This window comes from Corythoichthys intestinalis, chromosome 11 (assembly GCF_030265065.1).
Source record: "Corythoichthys intestinalis isolate RoL2023-P3 chromosome 11, ASM3026506v1, whole genome shotgun sequence".
NCBI lineage: Eukaryota > Metazoa > Chordata > Actinopteri > Syngnathiformes > Syngnathidae > Corythoichthys > Corythoichthys intestinalis.
The window spans coordinates 39,516,419-39,534,756 of NC_080405.1; positions in this window are offsets into that span (position 1 = coordinate 39,516,419).

Genomic DNA, 18,338 nt, shown 5'->3' on the forward strand with positions numbered 1-18,338 from the left:
AGGTATACCGCGCTGGCGATGACCAACATATGAGGCTGCTCCTTTCTACACATGTGTAATTTGCGCAAATACAGGCGTACCTTGTGATCTAAAGATATTATGAAGTCTATGGACAGGTATGAAAACAGTCGGCAAAATACCCTGGAGAAATTATCTGTCCTAGTGTAGACGTTGCCTTAGTGTGGCTTACCCCACCACCCCACCTGAACCCTGACAATTTCGGTTGAGGAGTGGGAGGGCGTCACGCCAACATTTTGTCTCTTTTGTTGCTCTGTCATCTTTGCAGAATTCAAGCAAAAGCATTCGCATTGACTCCTGTCTTTATAATGAATGGTGAAAGGGTCAAGTGACGTATGCCGTAAAGCAGTCAGCAAATTTGTAGGTTTTTTGTGTGTGTGGCAGGGTTCCTGCCACCTTCCTCAAAGTTAATTAGTGCCGGTGAAAGCGATACAGACCCCCTCAAGATATAAAAAAGGTGGCATTCAACTTTTCAGTCAACGTATTATCACAAATCGTATTAAAATGTTTTTTAAAAGTTACCTAGTGTTGCTTTAACAGTATGAACTTGATAAATTGAGTTAGGAATAATGAAAATGACAAGTGAATGAACAGAACTTAAGAATTTGAGAATTTGAATTTCGTTAGTTGGCATGACTACTAGCAGGTTTATTTTTGCAGTGTACATTGGATTTGGACAATCATGTTCTCATAAGTCAGATGATGATGATGATGATGATGAAGATGAAGCTTTTTTATTTCGAGCATGCACAAAGAAACAGAAATACAGTATAATTCAACAAATTACTAGTCCTTCTCAAAATATTTGCATATTGTGATAATGTTCATTATTTTCTGTAATGTACTAATAAACTTTAGACTTTCATATATTTTAGATTCATCACACACAACTGAAGTAGTTCAAGCCTTTTATTGTTTTAATATTGATGATTTTGGCAAAAAAGTCAATAAAAAACAAAAATCCCTATCTAAAAAAATAGCATATTTCATCCGACCAATACAAAAAGTGTTTTTTAATACAAAAAAGTCAACCTTCAATTAATTATATCAGCTATGCACTCAATACTTGGTCGGGAATTCTTTTGCAGAAATGACTGCTTCACTGTGGCATGGAGGCAATCAGCCTGTGGCACTGCTGAGGTGTTATGGAGCCCCAGGATGCTTCGATAGCGGCCTTAAGCTCATCCACAGTGTTGGGTCTGGTGTCTCTCAACTTCCTCTTCACAATATCCCACAGATTCCCTATGGGGTTCAGGTCAGGAGAGTTGGCAGGCCAATTGAGCACAGTAATTCCATGGTCAGTAAACCATTTACCAGTGGTTTTGGCACTGTGAGCAGGTCGTGCTGAAAAATGAAATCTTCATCTCCACAAAGCTTTTCAGCAGATGGAAGCATGAAGTGCGCCAAAATCTCCTGATAGCTAGCTGCATTGACCCTGCCCTTGATAAAACACAGTAGACCAACATCAGCAGCTGACATGGCACCCCAGACCATCACCGACTGTGGGTAGTTGACACTGGACTTCAGGCATTTTGGCATTTCCTTCTCCTCAGTCTTCCTCCAAACTCTGGCACCTTGATGTCCGAATGACATGCAAAATTTCCTTTCATCTGAAAGAAGCACTTTGGACCACTGAGCAACAGTCCAGTGCTGCTTCTCTGTAGCCCAGGTTAGGCGCTTCTGCCACTGTTTCATGTTCAAAAGTGGCTTGACCTGGGGAATGCGGCACCTTTAGCCCATTTCCAGCACACGCCTGTGCACGGTGGCTCTGGATGTTTCTACTCCAGACTCAGTTCACTGTTTCTGCAGGTCCCCCAAGGTCTGGAATCGGCCCTTCTCCACAATCTTTCTCAGGGTGCGATCACCTCTTCTGGTTGTTCAGCGTTTGCTGCCACACTTTTTCCTTCCCACAGACTTCCCACTGAGGTGCCTTGATACAGCACTCTGGGAACAGCCTATTCGCTCAGAAATGTATTTCTGTGTCTTAGCCTCTTGCTTGAAGGTGTCAATGATGGCCTTTTGGAACAGCAGTCAGGTCGGCAGTCTTGCCCATGATTGCGGTTTTGAGTAATGAACCAGGCAGTACATTACAGAAAATAATTAACTTAATCACATTATGCTAATTTTATTAGAAGGACCAGTATTTGCACTGCAAAGTGAGTGGGAAGAAGAAAAAACTTATTTTAGATGAAAATAAATTTTTTAAAAAATTTAATCAGCAGAGGACATTATGGGGGGGGAGTTGCAAATATGCTGCTGATATCAACCCCAAAATGCTGTTAAGATTTAACACCAACCAAAATAATGTCTTCCATCGACATCAAGCTCCTAGAATCTAACCAACTGCCTCTTTTTGTTCATGCAATGGAATCCTATCATTATTTTTTTTTTACCCACAGAAGACACATGATGTCATGGCGTCCTATATTGTCAGGGTCACACACCCTCTGTTTGAATCTGTGTGAGGCCCCAACGACGACAGGAGGCCCAAAGAAATGGCGAAGGAGCTCTCCCTATGGAGCCACAATAGGAGCAGCTGCAAGGCGTTTGGGAAAAGTGTGACCACTAAAGAGCATTCAGGGTTTAGTCGTGCACCACACTCACATTATAGAGGGGGCGGTTAGCTGGAAGGGGGCTGGCTGTGTGGATTCATTTATGGAGGTGCCTCTCAAAGCGATAGCAATATGTTTGGTTTGCAAATTAGCCACAACATTGGCTGTGACTTCTAGTAGGCTGTGAGAAAACATTGAGTGGACCTCAAAGCCTTTAAGAACAACAAAGCCATCTGCACACATTTGTACTGAAGACAGATCTTTAGTATGACTTATGAATCAAAATATCAATACATAAAATCTAACTGCATGGATAGGTTAAAAATCTGCACAGCAAGTTTGGGTAATGATTTGCAAATTGTGGTGGGAATAAAACTTCACTACAGCTGATGGAGTTATTGAATTAAATGTAAAAGCCACCTCAATTTTTTCCTTTGTTTGACCATGCTTAATGTTGAGCACAAATTAATTGTATTTAAGTACAAAAGATTTGCAATTACATTTATTTGGAATAGTTTTTTATAAGCATTTATTTGGGAACAATTTTGATTGAGTTATTATCTAAGTTGAGGTTTTGTTAAATTTTGATAATCTAATCTAATCAAGAATTACAGTTAAATACTGTACTGGTTGTTAAAACTTTTAAACTTTTAACCTTTTTAGGGACAGTTGTCGCTAGAGGGGACAGCTATTCAAAAGCTGACACTTAACAGTTTATAGGACAAGTGACTATTTTTTGTCATTAAAAAATATATTTTTAAAAATACTATTATTATTTTCATTACTAATCATTATTGTTTTTTATACAGTATAAATAATTATAAATACATTAATGAATGAATATAATGTTAATGAAAACTAAATTAATGAAATTATAATGACTACAAACAGAAATGCACTTTGATTACTGCCCAAAGTAACACTCTAAAGTTGAGATTTTTTCATAGTATTTAAATCGTTGCATGTCACTGACAGCAATAGACGTCAGATTCATTTAAACTGGAGGAGCTAGCCGTGCTCATGCTCAATGCTCATATATACCAACGCCATTGACGGTACTAGACGTCCAATCCATATTGGCAGCCAATTATTTAAATAAGCCCCCGGTAGGGGTAAAAAAATCTGTGATCTGAGAATCCAAATATTATTTTACATGGTCCAGAATGGCAATTGTGAAGCAGCATAAGGATATTTACTCGTTAAAGCACATGCCTGCCTCAAGTCATATCTTCCAAAAGCTTTTCAAATGTCATGTCCTTATTTGCCTTATTTGTAAATTTGTCCGGAAGGTCAATTGCTACCTGCGTATCCTGCACTGTCAGGACCAAAAGTAACTTCTTTTTCCAGGAAAGGACCCCATTTGGTTACTTGTTTTGGCATTATGCCAAGATAAACTGGATGAATTCAAAGGTCGATGCAGAAACTGTCGCGATCGTTCGACTTCAAATTACTCTTTACTTAATAAATGTATATGGCTGAAAACACTCAGGTGACTTGAAGTTCCGTTCTGAGACCCCAATTTGGCCAAATTTCAAAATTGCATGCATGTGTGATACATCATTGGAAAGCTTAAAATCTCAATTTTCTGGGGGAATAAAGATTTTGAAGAGGAGGGCTTTTTTGTTGTTGTTTGTTTTGTTTGAATGTTTTTTAAACAGCAAAACTCTATCTGGAGGTGAGAACACGCGAGAGCAAAATTACAGACGCCATGACTTTAACGAGATATTATTGTGAACTTATCTTGTTTCAATCCAAAAACTCACTGAGTGTCAAGACACAGCTGTGAATGGCCACAGCTGGATTTTTGGGGGATTTTATGGGTGAAACATGGTAATATAACAAGGGTTGCAATGCAGAAATTGCAGACATCAAGGAGTGGTCGAGATGTTCTTTTTCATATATTTACCCTTTTAAATGTTTTTTTTTAATTTAATTTTATTTTTCTTTGTTTGGATCCATTATTTATCATCTAACATATCAGAGAAAATGCGACAATAACGAAAAAAAAAAATACAATTAAGCGATAGTTATGAGGTAGATATCTGTGACTTTTTTACAGACGCCATTTTTTTCATTGTGACGTAATTTGTTCAAAAGTTTAAGATATGCAAATGAATAATTTTTTAAAGTCGTTTTTTTTTTAAAACAAAATATTAGACATCAATTAATGATTCTAAGATAAAAATGACAGACATTTTGAACAATAAATAATAATTATAATAATAATAATAATTAATTACCTTTGTTTAATGGCTGGGTTGAAACAAAGGCGGTTGCGCGACGTCTGTAAACGGGGTTTCCAGGGTAAAACGGACAAATTAAAAATAGTTTGGGGGCTTATTGCGCTACGAATCTGATATGCCAGAATATAGACATGTTGTTCTATTAAACACAACAGTTGTTTTGGCTTTAAATATCGCAGTTTCTTTTAAAGAGGAGTGCAAGAGCAGAAACTGCTTTTTCAGTCTTGTCCGTGTTTTCCGCCATATACAGTACCTTAGGTTATTAATGCTTCCTTTTTGTTTCTGAATTGTGTCTCGTCATCTCTTGTTCGTTAAGAGAATAAAAGAACCTGTGAAAACAAAAAAAATGACTTTTTTCTTCAGTAGATATTATAAAAACTGTCTCTTAATATTTTCACGATATGTATACAGCTTATGTTTTAGTGAAAGCCCGCGTTCCACGTTCGGAAAAGTGGTTTCTCTTCACAACCCTGCTTTCTAAAATAGTAAGATAAAAACAATTTATGTTTAATAAATGGCCTGAACCCTACCATGTAAACAGTCTTTGAAAGAGAGTAACAGTAGTGTTGACGCCTCTGTGGGAAAGGCTCATCCATGACATCACCAGTTGCCTCAGACTTTGGTGACATATGCGCGACCCCCACACCCAACCACCAACAGTAACACCCGACCTTTGTATCCCTTGAACTTCCAGTGTATGTGTTTGTATGCGTGTGAAAGTCGTAAGAGAGTCTTTTTAAGCTTCTGTCAATGGCCAGGTTGGAGAGATTAGGCATTGTTGTCTCTGTAAGGTGAGAATGTGTCAAAAAGCAGGCTGACAGTTTCACATCAAGAAGCAAACAACTCTCTGTTTTTGCATCTCTTCTCCACTGTGTTGTCTATTCAGTCAGACACTATAATGACTTTTGTCACCAAGCAGTTGTTTAATTAATTAAGCATCCATGCTGTGACTGAACTTCAAAGTATTTTTTTAATGAACAACATAAAAAAATAGTGTGAGATTTGTCATACCCATGCTGGGAAGTGAACTAAAGCAGCCACCAGCTTTGAACGTCTTAAAATATTATTATTATAATTATTTAGCCTTTCTTACCATTCACACTGAATAGTTATATGATGCAGTAAATACTCACTGGAAAACAAATCACAGATGTAGTAACTCTGGTGACATCATTAACAATGTTTTAATAATATTTATGACAGGAAGTCAGCCATGTTGTTATTTGCTTGGTGATGTCATGTCAATGCAACACATGGCCTGGAAATTTATGTGGGATGAGATGGTTTAGATTATCATGTTGTCATGGATTTACGGATGAATGAAACTAAAACAGGGACATTCGGCACTACTGTGGACAGCTATTCAATAGTTGACACCTAAGACCTGAGTGAATATTTTTGGGCATTTAAAAAAGAAAAACTAAATATTAATTATTATTATTATCATAATAGACAAATTTCCAGAGCGAAATATGGGCGGCGCCATCATGCAAAATGTCTGCTCCGAACATCCGGTTTGAAAAGATCAACATGAATTACGGTTGAAGTAAGCATTGTGTTGACAAAGTTAAAACTGCAAAATCAAGCCAGAGGAACCCACGGAATCTACAAAAATGGATTTAGCACGACGTGGATGAGATTGTATGATTGTTTTTATCACTTTGTTGATCATTCATGGGCAAAATTATAACAACCTGTCAGCCTGTGTTGACACGAGTTATAGATTGATACGCCGGCCACTTGAGCTTGAGTGACTAAAATTAGGTGAAATGACAAATTATGCCATCTACACGTACTGATTAGCAACAGGCTAGCAGCAGATACAGTAGTTGTAGTGAATAATTTTAAAGATTATCATCATTACAATCATCATCGTAATAACAATATCAAAGGCAACAAGCCGTTTCATGCGCAAGATTCTAGCTTAGGTATTTTTTTGAGCACCGGACACATTAAAATGCAGGGATAGGAAGAACATACCTTCCATAACACAGCAGCAATATGGCTACAAAAACACCCAGTCTTCGGAAATTTGTCTATAGAAAGAAAAATAATTTAAAATATTAATACCAAATGTATTTTTAAACATTCTTTTATATTAATGGAAATAAAATATCAATTAATATAATGTTATTAAAATGAAAATGAATAAAACAAATACATTGGTTAACCTACGGCCCCAAGTAACACTCTAAAGCAGACATGTCCAAAGTGCGGCCCGGGGGCCAAATGCGGCCCGTGGTCAAATTTCATCCGGCCCCCAGCCTCTGTCATAAGATCAATAACGTCTGGCCCGCACACAGATTAATAAATTGGTCAAGCAGTACTGCTACCAGAAAATGAAGTAGCTTACATACTAAATGCTGCTCCTCATTTACCCACTAAAAATCAGCAGTACTCTAAGCCACATTACCCCGTGTGACCCTTGACTTCCAATTTTCTAAAATGGCGACAATCAACAATAAAAAAATGAAAGTTGACTGCGACGGCCAAAGCTTCAAGGATAGGTGGAAATTGGACTATTTTTTCACTAAAATATGCACCATTTGTGTCTGCCTCGTTTGCAAAGAGATAGTCGCTGTTTTTAGAGAGTTCAATGTGAGGCGATATTACCAAACAAGACACGCTGACATGTACGACAAGATTACAGGGAAGATACGCAGCGAGAAATTGAAGCAACTTGAAGCTAATTTAATTTCACAGCAGCAGTATTTTGCAAGAATCCGAGAGTCGAAAGAGAACGCCACAAAGGCTAGTTGCGAGATTTGTTGAAATTATTAATTTAAAAAAATTCTGAAGTAAATGTGACACACAGAATGGCTTGCTAAAATTTGCTCAAATATATTGTTCTACGTAAAGGACGTCAGCCAAGGTCGGCCCCCCACATTTTTACCACACCAAATCTGGCCCCCTTTGCTAAAAGTTTGGACACCCCTGCTCTAAAGCAAGGGCGTAGGTTTGGTCTCAACATTGGTAGAGACGATATAACAACTTAACCTGCATGTACACATTTGCTTGGGAACGGGACATCAAAAAAGACAAACAAATTGGGGTCTGGGCTTTCCTGAATATTAACTTAATTAACCCTTGAGAGTCGAAGGACGCGCCGGCGCGTCCTCAGCGCACGTCGTCTTTGAAGCGCCCTCGCGTTTTAATTATGTCACCCACATGCCGTTGGTTGGTCTTGTTTTAAAGTGCGGAAGTTGCGGTTTACTCTCGTTGTTATTTGAAGTCAATCGACGAACTAAAACGTGAGATATTGTCATTTAAGTTTTATAGTTTTATTGTCCTCTCAAAAAAACATTAAAACGCTGCATGGATCATTTGTTTATGTCTATATTTCCATCATTTCTTGTCCTTTTTCAAAACGGAAGCTCCATGAAAAAAAACACAAATCAAACGAACCCTTTCGAAGTCACAGTGGAAGCACAACATGCGTTTTTTTTTTTTTTAAATAAATATAACTGCCGTGCGAGGTTCCACCGAACGAGAGGGAGGAGTGTTCTGAAGCAGCGAGGTGGCGACCGACGGCCGTTTGAATCGAGCGAGCGAGCGACTTTGTGTGACTTTGAGAATGAACGGATAACTAAATTTAGCGCAAGCAATTGTGCTTTTTGATCAACGTGAGGAAGAGGATGGTCCAAATTCGTCATCATCGTCTTCTTCGGAAGAGTCCTCGAGTGAAGATAGTGACGGATTTGAACACGTGGGTGACGCCATCGACGAGCAGAGGTAAGCCAACCCACTTATTTTTTTTTTTATGCTGCTGAAAAAGTTTCTTTTGAAAGTTTCTTTTGATATTGCAAGACAAAGTTAATTTTGATGCAATATAAGTGTGTGTTTGTGTATATAATAATAAAATGTGCATATCGGATCAAAGTATAATTTGTGGTCTTCCTTCTATATGAAGATTAGGGATGTAGCACATATTCAGCTATGGTATTCTTTCTATTGTCATACATATAGATTTCCATTATTATTTATTTCTGTATATATTTTGATTTTATACTTAATTATTTTCATAAATACTGACTTTTTTTTCATGTACATTTATAGTGACAATGAAAGTAAAGTGAAATGAAAATGGAAGGGTGGAAAGAGGACCGACACCCCATGGAAGTGTGGGCTGTGTGATGTAGCCCTGTGTCTAATTCCAGGAGGAAACTGCTTTTCGGAGTGGCATGCCTGAAAAAAATTTAACTTATTTATTGTAAATATTTTTGAAAATACTTTTTTTCCCAATGTTATATATATATTTTTTTCCCACAATCAGTCTTCTCAATTTGTGTATATAAATGTGTGTTCAAGAAGCTTGATTGTGTGTTCATAGTTTTCATCAGGTGATGGGCCGCAATACCTAAACTCATATAGAGATGGCCTCTAAACACTTTTTGTGTTAGATGGTATATTTTTTCACTGTTCTTCACTGTTTGGTCTGCTGTATATAACCTGTTTTGACTAGAGCATGTATAAAGGCAAAAAACGCCTATGGCTATACCTGTTGTTTATGTTGAATTGTCAAATATAAGACTATTTATTCTAAGTTTTTTTGGTTGAATGTTCATCCTAACATGTTGAATAAATATTACAAAGTTTCAAAACGGTTCGTTACGCATGTTTGGTTGTCAATTGGACATCAATATTAAAAATGTTGACAAAACGATTTTGGAATTTTTGGTCTTTTTGGGCCCAAAATGATGATTTATAATTGGTCAGTGAAGGAAACAACAGTTTGGACATGAAGTTCAAGGTGTCACAAAAAAAGGGACCAAACCAAGCCATCGTAAACAATTCTTTCTTTGAAATATAAAGGCAACTTCAAAGGCATGCAAAATAAGACAAAATAGGCCCAGACCTTAAAGGGTTAATTGATAGGCCAAAAGATCAATGCAAAATAAATCTGTGTTGACTTATACTTTCATGTGTGTTGGTTCAGGTGATACGCCATTCAATTCAAACCTTTGTTTTCAAAATCAACTAAAGAAACATTTAGAAAGCTTCCAAAATAAATGTGTGGATTTTATTAGCAACTTTTTAAATTGCAATATATGAACATAAATGAACATACACAATAAATATCAACTTGTTAACAATGTCTTAACTATCCAGGAATGCAAAAAATAACCATTTGTCTTAAGATCACTCAACATTGTCTAAATAAATAAATAAATATAACTTTAAAAAGTTCTTTGTCAGGGTGTAATAAAAATAAATAAAAATGGAGCCTTCCTTCAGGTAAAACACTACTGCTTTTGTCCACAAACGTAACAACAACAACAACAACAAAAAAGACATCTTTTTACATCAACTATGATTTATGTATGATTATCTGAAAAAATGTCTGTATAGGTTGCAAATACAAATATTTTTTAATACCATAATTTTCGGACTATAAACTGCTACCTTTTTCCTTCATTTTGACTCCTGTGGCTTATAGTCCAGTGATGCTCATTTGTTGATTTATTTGGGTTAATAGCTAACACTTTATTTGACAGTGGCATCATAAGACTGTCATAAGACCGTCATGACATGACACGGTCATGGGCATTTCTGAAAGCTTATAACAGATGTCATTAAGTGTCATCCGGCAAATTATGTTAGCAGGTTGGGTCAATTCTGTCCTGACAACATATGGGAAGACATATACAGTGGGGCAAATAAGTATTTAGTAGGGCTGTCAAAATTATCTCGTTAACGGGCAGTAATTATTTTTTTTAATTAATCACGTTAAAATATTTGACGCAATTAACGCACATGCCCCGCTCAAACAGATTAAAATGACAGCACAGTGTCATGGCCACTTGTTACTTTTTCGTGTTTTTTCGTGTTTTGTCCCCCTCTGCTGGCGCTTGGGTGCGACCGATTTTATGGGTTTCAGCACCACATGAGCATTGTGTAATTATTGACATCAACAATGGCAAGCTACTAGAATATTTTTTTGATTGAAAATTTTACAATTTTTATTAAAACGAAAACATTAAGAGGGGTTTTAATATAAAATTTCTATAATTTGTACTAACATTTATCATTTAAGAACTACAAGTCTTTCTATCCATGGATCACTTTAACAGAATGTTAATGTTAATGCCATCTTGTTGATTTGTTGTTATAATAAACAAATACAGTACTTAAGTACAGTATGTTGAATGTATATATCCGTCTTGTGTCTTATCTTTCCATTTCAACAATAATTTACAGAAAAATATGGCATATTTTATCAATGGTTTGAATTGCGATTAATTACCAATAGTTAATTTTTAAGCTGTGATTGTCAACCACTAATTTTGCAAGTTCTCCCACTTGAAAATATTAGAGAGGCCTGCAATTGTCAACATGGGTAAACCTCAACCATGAGAGACAGAATGTGGAAAAAAACCCAGAAAATCATATTGTTTGATTTTTAAAGAATTTATTTGCAAATCATGGTGGAAAATAAGTAGTTGGTCAATACCAAAAGTTCATTTCAATACTTTGTTATGTACCCTTTGTTGGCAATAATGGAGGCCAAACATTTTCTGTAACTCTTCACAAGCTTTTCACACACTGTTGCTGGTATTTTGGCCCATTCCTCCATGCAGATCTCCTCTAGAGCAGTGATGTTTTGGGGCTGTCGTTGGGCAACACGGACTTTCAACTCCCTTCACAGATTTTCTATGGGGTTGAGATCTGGAGACTGGCTAAGCCACTCCAGGACCTTGAAATGCTTCTTACGAAGCCACTCCTTTGTTGCCCTGGCTGTGTGTTTGGGGTCATGTTGAAAGACCCAGCCACGTCTCATCTTCAATGCCCTTGCTGATGGATGGAGATTTTCACTCAAAATCTCTCGATACATGGCTCCATTTATTCTTTCCTTTACACAGATCAGTCATCCAGGTCCCTTTGCAGAAAAACAGCCCCAAAGCATGATGTTTCCACCCCCATACTTCACAGTGGGTATGGTGTTCTTCAGATGCAATTCAGTATTCTTTCTCCTCCAAACACGAGAACCTGTGTTTCTACCAAAAAGTTCTATTTTGGTTTCATCTGACCATAACACATTCTCCCAGTCCTCTTCTGGATCATCCAAATGCTCTCGAGCGAACCGCAGAAGGGCCTGGACATGTACTGGCTTCAACAGGGGGACACGTCTGGCAGTGCAGGATTTGAGTCCCTGGCAGAGCATTGTGTTACTGATAGTAAGTAGTCTTTGTTACTGTGGTCCTAGCTCTCTGTAGGTCATTCACTAGGTCCCCCCGTGTGGTTCTGGGATTTTTGCTCACCGTTCTTGTTATCATTTTGACGCCACGGGGTGAGAAGACAGGTGTCTTTTATACTGATAATGAGTTAAAACAGGTGCCATTAATACAGGTAACGAGTGGAGCCTCGTTAGACCTCGTTAGAAGCCAGAAATCTTGCTTGTTTGTAGGTGACCAAATACTTATTTTTCACTCTAATTTGGAAATAAATTCTTTAAAAATCAAACAATGTGATTTTCTGTTTCCACATTCTGTCTCTCATGGTTGAGGTTTACCCATGTTGACAATTACAGGCCTCTCTAATCTTTTCAAATAGGAGAACTTGCACAATTGGTGGTTGACTAAATATTTATTTGCCCCACTGTATAACTGAACTCATTTTATAATGCAAATAAGGTTGCTTAAAAGTTGGTGGGGACAATTGGAGCATCTTGAAAAGTTGGTAATGTTATGTCCCTACAGTCCCTATAGAAAACCTACGCCTTTGCTCTAAAGTATATTTTTTTTCATACTATTTTTTTAGTACTATTTCACTCATTGGCCCTTGATGGCAATAGATATCCAATTCAGTTCAACTGCTAGACGAACGTTCATTTGCCCCTCCCTGTCAAAATGGATTGGACCTCCATCAGTGTTGTCAGTAACGCGTTACTAAGTAACCTGTACCTAAGTAATCCGATTACTTTCTTTCGGTAACGAGCAATCTAACGCGTTAGTTTTTCCAAGCCAGTAATCTGATTAAAGTTAGTTTCCTCAGTAACTGTGCGTTACTATTTTGTTTTAGCCTCATACTGTATGTAGAATGAAGAATACTGTAGTCATGTCCGAAGAGCATTTGAATAGAAAATACCGCATTTGAGTTTGGGAGTGACATCACATCTCACGTTTTCTCATCGGAAAAAAACGGGTCACGTGCAGTACCATGCTGTATGCGCGCCGTCTGCCACATAGCCTGGCTATCAGGATGCTAACAGTAAAGGAGCCGGAGAGATACAACAAACGCCTGCATTTGCTCACTGGAGATACAGCCATTACTTCACATATCCGTCCAGTAAAGATGACAAAAATATCTCCGTGCGTTGCAAACTCTGCGCTGGTTCAGATGGACTGTCGACCGCACTATACTCGACATCCAATTCAACAAGGAAGCACTTGGAAATACAGCACAACGCGTCGTGAAAAAAACTCAAAACAAGACGACAGGTAACGAGACAGCCAGCAACTAGCCTTTATAATATGTGTAATTATGTACATTTTATAGTTAAAGTTTGTAATCGTAGGCGGAGTTTTACATTTGTGGGACTGGGGGGAGAAGCATGTTGAAGACTGAAACGAAAGTCAAAAGTTTGGACACACTTCATAATTTTTGCGTTTTATATATTTTCACTGCTATTGTAAATTCTCACTGAAGACATCAAAACTATGAACGAAAATGTGGAATGGCAAAAAAAGTGAAATAACTGAAAACAGGTTTTGTATTCTACATTCTTCAAAGTATCCACCTTTGAGGTGTCTCCAAACTTTTGGCCAATACTGTACAGTAAATATATATATATATATATACACACACACATCTTGATACTGTTCGAGTTCAATCAGCTGTTGAAGTTGTTGTTGGTAGCGTTTGAAAGCTTAGGTTTAAAGAAATTCTAAATATCCATCTTGCCTCCTCTGGTGTAGTTTTGGCTAAGCAAAGCAAAGGATAGTCTCAAGGTGCTAGTCACATGATCTGTTCGAAAAATGATTTTGACCCATTACGAAAACTGTACGTTGTAGGATTTTTGTTAATTTCATAATTTTTTGTTGTTTTATTGCTTTACAACTTTTATAGACAACATTTTAATGGCTAGGTCTTTATTTCAAAGGGGAAGTTCAGATTTTTTGTTACATTGGGCTTCTTCTAGTCGTTGGACTTTATGTAAACAAATTTCGTGCAGTTTGTCAGTTATTTGTTAGTTTTAAGGCTCCGGGATGGCTAAGCTAGGGCGAGTCAATGGTGGTTGAAATCAACTCCATCGACTAATTAAACCCCCGCTAACTCAAACATTAAGCCTTATGTGAAAAACTCAATTACACGTGATGAAATTTTTCTGTTATTTTTATGTTGAGGGAGCAAAAGGAGAAAATTTGGTAAAAAGTAACTGATAAGTTACTTTTAAAGTAAATTAGTTACTCTGATATTAAGTAATCAGTCAAGTAACTAGATTACTTTTTGAGGTGTAATCAGTAATTAAATTACTTTTTTAAGTAATCCGTGACAACACTGACCTCCATCGCCATTAATGCCAGCCAATGAGTTAAATGAGTGGGTAAAAAATGGTCAGAATTTGTGCATGAAAGTGTTTAAGCCATATTTGAAAACGGTCTAATTACTTGGTAAACACGATCACACTGAATGAATGAAATGCCAAAATCCATATAAAGAATGGCTTAAAACATTTTGTAAAAGAGCTTTTCATAAGTTTAAAAGAAGCAGGACTAATGTATGTCAGATGGTGTCACTAAAGATGTTTCAACCTCAAACGATACATTTTCTTCTCCTTTAATTTGATCCAGATGACTAACCAGTACATCTACAAAGAGAGCCAGCATGAATTTGCGTCATTCAATGCATGAGAAGAGGTAAGAGTTGGTACAGGTCAACTTATGACTGCTTCACATTGACAAAGCACATTGCCCTGAGCATCTGATTCAAGGCCAAAAAGAACTTCCCTACTTCATCAGATGTGGTTCTATGTATTTTTTTTCTCCCACTTATCAGGGGATCAAAGACAACATCATGTGTCTGTGACAACCATGAGGAGGATTTTGGAAGAATCATTCCAGGAAGATGTGGCAAGATAGCCTGAAAAAGTGAGTTAGATTTGAAGGGGTTACTTCAAATGCAGTACATTCCTAATTGGGATAAGAAATATTGAATATCTTTTTTTGAAAAACCAATCAGCATATGTTGCATTGAAAACAAGACTTTCATCGATGATTTGTTACTAAAATCAGTAAAGATTAACAAAGAAAATAGAGACACCTAAGGCATGTGGCTGGAAGTTACTGTAGTTTAGTTTACTATATTAAAGATTCTTGTAGGTAATGTGCTCTTCAGATTTATATCAATGCAAACATTTTCAAGGGATTTCAGATCTTTCCATGTAAGCTGCTACTTCTTTTATTTTATTTTTTTGTAAATAACTGGCGAATATAGCAACATAAAAAGGAGACCTGGAAAAACAAACACACTAACTTTAAGTTATTTTTTTGCTGTTTGAGATTCATCTATTCTAAACTTCATTAACTTTTATGGATGACTAGAAAACAGACCAGAAGCTGATGTGTGTTTATACTTCACTGACTATTGAGTCTTTTTTAGCCTTGGAAAATACCTCGAAATACTCTAAATGGATTCAAATTACGTAGAACTCCTTCGTGTTCATACAATTTTGGTGTTTTTTATTTTCAAGATGATAGATTATGTATTAAGGTCACACTAGTCACCAATGTCAAATTTTTTAGTGTTCACAGTTCAAATGATATGACAGAACTGTGTTTTGCCATGAATCTTTTGGCTCCGAAGTACCAGCAATCGACAAAACCCAAATCATTGACCGTGCATTTGGTAGCTTTTCACATACTAAAGGACTCAGGTTTGATTGGTTTCCCACTGAATACTAGTGTAAAAGTCCACTCAATCTTGAGTTGTTCTTATATGCTGACATCACTAGACCTTAAAACTGGATTAAATCTCTTGGACACTGACGCAAGGACACACATGGGATATCTTGACCAAGAAGATTTCCGCTCACTGATGTCATGGCACAATAGTCACCTGCAGTAAATCTATAAGAAGATTACAACTGGAACAGAGAGGCCTCCTGCTTGTTGTAACCCACTTATACGCAGTCACTTACTGTATAGTGTCTAGTAGTGTGGAAGCAAACACAGCTAATCTTGAATGTTGAGATAAAACAGAAAAGTCCGCCGCCGAAACCTGGGTCACAGACTTCATAAGTGATTTCAATTTTGAAGTCGATCCCTGGATTCTCGAGAGCCGTGCAGCACAATGATGAAAAAGAAAAATCACAGGATGCATTACCCAAAGAACCACAGAACATCATTCAGAAATTCTTGCCTGAAAACATGCTCAGGTTTCAATGCATGTAAAATCAACTTAGCTCACAATAAGCAGCACATAAACTGTATCACGTTTGAAGGTGTTCGGGGTGGAGGTGTTGAAACTGAAGTCAACGATCTAGCGAGAAACGAGGAAGGACTGCAAGTGTAGTCATGAACAAGTTCAAAATGAACTACGATTGCCCCGGTCGCTCCCCAAACGTCTCATTAGGCCAAAAACCTGATAAGCAGCCCCTAAGAGTGCACATACCCTCTACTGGTTAACTCAAAACTTAAAGACAACAATAATTTGCTTTAATATTTGACTATAAATACAACCATTAAAATGGGGCACCACAATTTAAAATAAATGCAACTGTCAAACTTAAGGGAACCTCAGACTTAAAGACTTTTAGGCTCTAATAAGCCATAATTGTTCTCTTTTACTAAAATATATTATTAGAAACACATAAAACATTGCCATTTATTTAAAAATCTATAATATTTAGTACATGTTTTGACCTACAGAGGGCGCGATGTTTTATGCGTGCAATGGAGGCTCGGGGTGATGATGTTGATTGTCACTGTCACTAGACGAACACTACCGGGTTACTCCAAATCCTACTCGGCGAGACGTCCAACGCATGCACACATCAGTTAAAAGTGGCGAGTACTTACTATTTGTGTTTTTAATGAGTCTTTTATTACCTTTTCAGTGTCTCAAAATACTTTTTGCATGTGTTTCCCTCTCATACTTTTAGTTATTGTGTTTTCTTGTGGTAGCTTTAAAGCAGTTTGTTAATCTGTTGACCACATTAGACACGTAGCATATTTAAACCACCCTTATTTGATATCACTACTAGGGCTGTTAAACGATTAAAATTTTTAATCGAGTTAATCACAGCTTAAAAATTAATTAATCATAATTAATCGCGATTGAAACCATCTCTAAAATATGCCATATTTTTCTGTAAATTATTGTTGGAATGGAAAGATAAGACAAGACGGATGTATACATTCAACAGAATGTACATAAGTACTGTATTTGTTTATTATAACAATAAATCCACAAGATGGCATTAACATTATAAACATTCTTTCTGTGAAAGGGATCCACGGATAGAAAGACTTGTAATTCTTAAAAGATAAATGTGAGTACAAGTTATAATAATTCTGATAGTTTGTATATTGTGACTAAATATTGCCATCTAGTGTATTTGTTGAGCTAAACGAAATGTTTGAATAGAGTTTGACCAAAGTCTGTGTATTATTTTGCATAGCTATTTTGTTTGGGAATGCGGAAAAAAAAAACGAAAACATCAAGAGCGGTTTCAATATCAAATTATTTAAACTCATAATGACGTTTATCTTTTAAGAACTACAAGCCTGTCTATCCGTGGATCCCTTTAATAAATATGAACAACCTGCAGCATAGGGTGTGAATGGATGTTTTATTTATTTATTTATTTTGCAGAAATGATATATGTGATTCTTATACAGGTACGTGATGCTGATGTGTGATAGCTAAATAAGCAACTGCGTAGGCTACATGAATGCAATAGAAGTGAACCTTGAACTTTGAAAGACAAGAACACACAGAACATTGCTTTGCGTTTTTGAAAGGACATTAACTGACGTCTTTTGCCACAAATGATAAAATCTGTTTTTGCAATCTTCCAAAGCGAGCAAACGAAAGCAAACAAGTTGCAGTTGCGTGACAAGCGTTGATTTCGGATCTTTAACCTGATAGCCCGCCACATGAGCAGCCCAACGGAACGTCACGACATTACGTACGGTTTGCAGGGAAATACTGTAGATCTTCATTGACTTGTTTTTACAATACAGCGTGATGTAAAAAGAGAGGCTATGTCAGCTCTTTACACTGTACGCACCTAGTGTTCCACTATTCATCAACTCTGCCGTTGTATATACATGTTTGAAGTTTTCCAGCTCTGCTTTGCCTCACTATGTGCACCAAAATGACAAAACAATGACGAATCAGAACACAGAAGATATTTCACAGACGGTCCAAAAGTCAAAGACCCCACTGAGAGCCTTGTTTGCCCCTGAAACCCTAAGGATAATCTTGTATTTTTCCACTGGCCACAGGCCGAAGGCTTGTGTTCACAAGCAGCGGCGCGATCCGGTGTGGAGCATTCAAGGAATGTCTGGCATCCTCTGGCGTC